The sequence below is a fragment of the Mytilus edulis genome, chromosome 3, assembly GCF_963676685.1.
Source record: "Mytilus edulis chromosome 3, xbMytEdul2.2, whole genome shotgun sequence".
Taxonomy (NCBI): Eukaryota; Metazoa; Mollusca; class Bivalvia; order Mytilida; family Mytilidae; genus Mytilus; species Mytilus edulis.
The window spans coordinates 84854654-84862069 of NC_092346.1; positions in this window are offsets into that span (position 1 = coordinate 84854654).

The following is a 7416-nucleotide window of genomic DNA, read 5'->3' on the forward strand; positions in this document are numbered from 1 at the left end:
AGCTTTATACTTACTTTTTTGACTTTATATACAGTGGTATGAAATTCATATATCTTTAAATTTAGGCAGTGGTGAATGCTAAATAAAGGTTGGATAGCTTGGGATAATAGTATGCGTCTGTTATTTTTCTTCAAAGTGTGCATGCAATCATACAATTTCTCCTAAAATAATATTTTAACAAGCTTGTAAATACACCTTTACAGCAGCTGCTAATTCCTTTTATTTTCTATATATGGTATGAATTCTATACAATTTTGCATTTTATTTTCGTCTTTACCACCTGCCTTTATTTAATCAACATATCAATACTTACTGTTTACAAAATTTAGAATTTTTGAAATACTAAGGCTTTTTTTTACCTCAGACATAGATTACCATAGCTGGATTAGGCAAAACTTTTAGGAAATTTGGTCCTCAATGTTCTTCAACTTTGTACTTTATTTGGCCTTTTTAACGTTTTTGGATTCGAGCGTCACTGATGAGTCTTTTGTAGACGAAACGCACGTCTGGCGTATATACAAAATTTAGTCCTGGTATCTATGATGAGTTTATTTAAAGATACCAGTCAGTAAGAACTATGTTTCGCGTGTTGTCTTATTAATAACAAATAGCATTGGTGCACTAAAATACAATTTTAAACTGTATAATTTCATTTGATTGATTTAGAAATGACCTAGTTATATGGTATAAATCACGAATCGTTAATGAATGATTCATGTGGCAAGTAATGAATATGCATGAGCTGAATCATAGAATAAATTCACTGTAAATTCTCTTAAACTGAATTGTTCAAAAGAAGATCGGCATTAAAACATTAGTGTAGCATAAATGGTAAAATTAGTATTTAAAGAATTGTTGTGTCAATAATATTACCCTTCAAGTTATATTAATCTTTTCCAATTCAGAATTTATACAAGATATTGAGGTCTGTAAGTTTTGCCCGTCATGAAATAGACCGAAGACTGGGGAATACCTGTTTTGATTGCCAAATAAAGCTATAAATAACATTATGACCACTCTGCTGTGCTAATTTTCAGCATATATTAAATTACATATATATTGAAACAGAATGAAATTATGCATACGACAGGGTTTACACATTGGTAATACAAAGATATCTAATGTGTATCATCATTGTTCAAATATGGGCAAAACACAGATATCTACTGTATATATTCATAGTTTAAACATTTTGTTTTACAAATAGTCTGGGTTTTTTTTTAACTTTTAACTTTAACTAAAAAACTGATTTTTTTTTAGTTTGTAACTGTTATTTAGCGACGAATAATATTATTTTTTGTTTGCAAAATGTCTGTACATCTTAGTATGTATAGATTCCATTTATATATTTCCGTTGATATTATCATTCGTATATCTATAATAATGGCTATAATTCATATTTTGGAATAAAGCACTGTAAGGCTAATTTAACACTTATAGTACAAAACATTTTAAGTTTGATAATATATTTTAATCACAAATACAAATCTATCTTCTATGATATTCAGTATAAGGTTATGGCATTTCTTTTTTGACGTCATACATGAAAGGAAGTCAGTTTGTTATAATATTTTGTCATACAAACTCGAAAAACGTGGTCGCACTCGAAAAAAATATCAAAACACTCGAAAAATTACGATACAAGCCAAACACTATACTTAGCGTGTCCATAATATCAGTGTATTTCTATTATCCGTTCTATATTTTATTGCCAAATAAAAATTAGTATAATTTTTACAAGCAAGAATTAAACAACCAGATATAGAATATTCAAAATGTTTGTCTACTACGTATAACGTTATACAAGAGATGATAGGACATTTTGGTATCTGTTAATTTTGAATTTAAAGTTCAATTTGAAAAGTGTTTAAAGTGGCATTGACTGTCAAATTCATGTTAACCAAATTGATCCGGAGACTGCCGAAGGTCATATATGCGATATAAACATAAATATTGATATTAATAAGTAACGAACTCGTGACGTTGGAATTTTGTAGATCTGTTAAATTTCATATCATAGTTTGAAAATATAAGTTAATCATCGTTTTTACTTATATAAGTATGGGTTTTTGTGGATTTCAGTCTATCAAAGGATTTACTTTTGTTTAACTTTCAATGTTTACATTCTTTAACTTTCAATAACTGAACACACATAGTATCGAATTCATAACAGTGTGGCTATGGACATTGATTGACGCACTTTAATATCCCATTGACTGGGACAGATTAGGTGAACGTTCGTCTATAACGCCCATTGCTCACGACGTCCTTAATATAAACATTTAAACCGTGGGGTCACCAAAGGTTCTCAACGCCTATATAAAATAATTCGAAATACTAATCAGGAATTTGTGTTTTGATTTATATTGATTAATTAAACGTCTTTTACTTGTGTTTTTGTTATGTTTCGACAATCAATTTTCATAATAAGATATCGCAAAGCCATGTTCTTTCAGAAAAAAGAATGACTTACTGAATGCATGTATTGATTGATTATCTTTTTCGGATTTAACGATTGCGATTGTCGAGTTATGTAATTTTTTATCTGGTCTAATTTTATTTTAGAACGAATGCATAATCCACTTTCAAAAGTTGTGCAAATACGAAACATAAAGACAAAATATACTTCTGCCCTGTCTTTTTCGTACTTGAAATATTGAATAGTAAGAAAGCTATTTGGATTAAACCTTGTGAAATTTGCATGCATTTACGTTATCGTATTGGCAAAATGTATCATTTGGTGTATATAGGAAACTTAAACCGTTCTGCTATATTGCTACTATACTTGTGAAAAACACTTGGCAACAGAAACGCATTCATCTTATCTATATAAAAAATTCGACCCAATTTACATAGAAATGGACGTCTTCGTGCATTTGTGATCGCAAATAAAATATGTTCCGGACCTTATGAGTATTTGGACCATACGTGTATGGTTAGACCATATTAGTATACCCTTATGGTCATGATATATGCGTATGGTCCAAATACTCATATGGTCCGGAACACATACATGATATTCTGTGCGTTGTCGGTCGTCTATTAATTTTTTTCTTTTGTTGATGGATTTGACGTCTTTCTGTGAGTGATTAATTGTTCATGACTTAAAACGTACTTGCAAATAATTTAAAAACAAGACTTGATTTATAAAAATGTCCAAACAAACCATGATTTGTTTTTAAACATACATCACATCCATTGCAAAAGGCTAAAATTCGCCAGGTCTTTAATTTCAACTAAGTGAGTTGACTAAATTAAAGACCTGGCGGACCATTTTCCAATTTCCATGCGGTATCCCTATTTTTTTTCTCGCTCATCTTTTATGTTTGTTTTTTTCATCCCAAGACCTCTTGGAGCTTTCATTCTATAAAGTGTGTATTTTGCTAATGATCGAAGGCCATACGGGGACCTATAGCTTGATAACGCCTGTTGGTCCCTGGAAAGAATGTGTCTGATTGCCTATCACACTTCATATTCTTATTTTAACATGCAGTAAAATCTATGATTAGAATGAAAATTGAATTGTCATTGAGACAAAAACCCAACCAAAGAGCAAAAAAAGAAAAGAAAAAAAAAGCCCAAGGCAACATGTAGATCTTTCGTATCAAGGGAATTGCTATAAATATATTTATTTCAGGTTAATAGTATTAGGCCATACTCAAGTTATAAAATAGATCTTGTCGTCAACTTTTGCAACCAGTTTCTATGTTTCTATAATGCACTGTTCATCTTTTTTGGGCTTCGACTTTTCCATTGGACAGACAATTTTGTTTTCGACTGTTTTAAAAAGATGCATTTTTTTACAAAATCATACAAGTAAGGAGTCTCTGGCCTTTGGTAGTGTTGTATGTTAATTAATGTTTGTTTATTTATTTGTTTAGGAAATAAGTATGACGTACATTTTCACTGAACTAGGACACTTTTTATAATAGTTTTTCAATATCGCTCGGGCAAAAATAATCACGAATATAATGCCTACCCATGTTAAAACTACAATAAAGTATAGTTTGCATCAATTATTTCTTGAACCTACCATTTTTTTTTTGTCTGTGTTGGATTTGTGTGGCATTGAAAAAAACGGGTATAAACTACACAGTGCAGCTTCCAACAAGAATACAAGATTTATTGATTTTCAAAATGCGACCAAAATTAAAAATTTGCTCGCAGCGGAAAAAATTCAACAGTTTGATTTTCATTGAAATAAAATAATTGTTATGATTTACACACCGTTACTTTTTCCAATATAAATATTCGAAATATTTTGTTTGTTGTTTCCTTTATAAATTTACATCATTTTTAAAAAGACCACGCGTCTTTGATATTTAGAAGACTATAAAAGCGATGTTCATTATCTTTCTTCTGTTGTAAGTTTAATTTAGTTATTTTGTGTCATAATTGCCATCTCGTATGTTTTAAATTTGAATAAAGAAGATTCAGGTTGTCTTATACGTCAATGATACACACAAAAAAACGATAACAAATAAAATAAGGTGCAACATTCATTCTCCATGAAAAGAATACATCACATGGATGTAATTTTTGTAAGAAAAATACCAATTTCGTGAGAAGTTGTGTGTTGGACTTGAAGAGCCAAGGCAAACTGACAAATATCTGAATGAACGAATCGATTTATGGTATATGAAAAAAACAAAGCCCACATGGTTAGCATTGAATAAATAGAAGGCCACTCTTAAATGATCACAACGTAGAAGTTTTTGTTCTCTTAATCAATAAGATATTTTCTGAAATAACGCGGGTCCCTATTAACTTAAAATTTTTTTTTTTTTTTTTTTTACCATGAATAAACTTTTTTTTTTATTATTATTTATTGATATCAGCTCTGGACATTAATATTCTTAAAAGTGAAACTGTTGTAAGTGATGGTATAACAATTATTTAAAATAAATTCCTTAAATGATATGTGAAAAGAAAGTTTCATTTTATGTATCAAAATGTGTAACAAATGATTATTTAAATCCCCACTTGAAGGCCTCCGATAGACTGAGTGAGCATAAAATCATCGCCCACGACAAACAAGTTAAAGGTAAACTTTTCAGTACAATTACTAATAAACGTTTTACTGTCGACCACACTGTTATGAATTTCGTTCTAAATCATGCGTAATTCATCTCTAGCTTAGGGGTTGAATTGAAGGTCGCATGGATACGGATTCAAAAGGTCGAATTATTTCCTTGCAAGTGAATAATTCATCATCGATGTGTCTTTTGACAAAATTGAAGCATACTGGCTGCTAAAAGCGAATTATTATTTCACTATTTCACTCACTAGTGATTTAACAAAAACCTCATGATATATTTGTTTTATATATATTTCGTACCTAGTGCACTTTTAAAGTGACAATTAACGTGTTTCATATACAAAGTTGTTAACAGAACATACTAAATGTGGACAAGTTTATAACACATAAATAATGGTTGACAATTTCAATGAAATACAATGACTTTTAATTTTGCGAGAGAAATATTAGATACAATTACATACGTTAAAAATAATCTTCATACATATTTTTGAAAAGTTCCAAATTTAATGTTAGTAGCTTAAAAACATTATGGAATCCAGTTAGTGCTGAATAGTAAGCATCGAAAAAAAACCAATTAAAGATAATGTGACATTTGTTTAATTACAGTCCTTGAAGTTTGGTTCAACTGCATTTCATGTCAAAACAATTCTTCTGAAATTGACAGGATTTTAATTTAACTTTATTATCTCTTTGATTTGTTCACTGATTTGAATTCAATGTGAACATTTAATTGGATAAAGTGTCGTTAGATTTTAGTAAATAGTAATGCATTTGAAAGGAGAAATTTCAGTGTTCATCTTTATAATGTATATAGACGTAATCAAAGGTCTGTTTATCGTAGCAGTCGTAGGGTTAGGACATGTTAAGACCATCACAGGACATATGTTTGTTTTAAGTTAGTCATCTAACGTATCGCAATTTAGGATTTTTATTCTATGAATTGTCCTAATAATATTAACGGTATCAAATTTACTTGATCAGATATGAACTTCGACAATTCGTGTCTCTTCATAGTTATTTGAATCTCTGACAGTTAAAGAGCTGATAAAACCAAAATTGAAAGATGTATACTCAAGGTCAGGATAGGAATGAGAGCTTTGTGTGTGGATGATATATTTCTTAATTCAAGATTATTTTCAAAATTTTGTAATATTGAATTTAAATAACTCATTATTTCCATATTTTCATGCAAGTGCTTCACTGGGATGGTGATACCCCCAGGAACTAAAAGTAATCAGACAGAGACATCGACCCTATGGTAATAATTGTATTAAATATACAAATTTTACTGCACAAACTGGACTAGTGAAACCCTCGGGGACTGAAATTCTACCAGCAGAGGTGTAGACCCAGTGTCCTTTTTAGACACCAGTTTGGATGCCTCAAGATAATCCTAACTTTTGCCTATAAATTATGATAATTAAATGGTAAATGAATCTCAAACCCTCTTTTAGCATTTTTGATTATTGGAATATTGGAAATTTTACTGAAAAGTAAAGGTTAATGCTTTCAAGAGATTCCTAATTTTGTTCTTATGTACTGGTATGTTTTTAGCAGTACTGAAATAGTTTAAAAACTCTGTATTTATATGAAAGATGCACGATATTTGACTTTTCAATTTGTTATGTATAAAACTTTGAGACTTCATTCACTCATTCAAAAATGATTAATTATTTTCACTGTTTTACAATTTTTACTTACAGTGGTTAATTTTTTCATAGAAAAAGCATTAATATCTTTTTGTTTTGCTGTTTTGTAAAAGACTACATGTACACTTGTTATATAAGTTTTATTCGTTCAATGTTATTATAATTTCCATTTTGATTTCGTCATTTTTATGAGCTTACCCTTTTGACTTGCAGTTCGGTATTTTTGTTATACAGTTAATATGTTTGTTATGATTTTATCATTATTTAAGAACTAGTATTATCATATTCATTACTTCTACAGATTTTTTTATCCTAATATATAGTTATCTTTCTTTGTTTTTCTTTATTTATGCTCCGACACTTAAGACAGCGGACATCATTTTCAAGATAATCCTAAGAGAGCATCGATGTGCATGCATGCTCATATTTGTCCCAAGACAGTTTTAAATCCATCCTAAAGCATGTCCTAATATATCTCGTAACTTATGTTCTCGTTCTAAAACTCCTTCGATAGACAGTTATAATGCATGCACAATCTATTATATGAAAGACTATATGTGTGCCATAACAGTAAATGGAATTAAACATAGGATAGGTTTTTAATTATCTTCTCAAACTTGATTACAAGTCCTCTGAAATAGGCCAAATAATAGATTACAGTCAAACCATTGATAAATCCGGATAGGAAATGAGTTTTATACTATCTCAAATAGATTAACCAGTGGT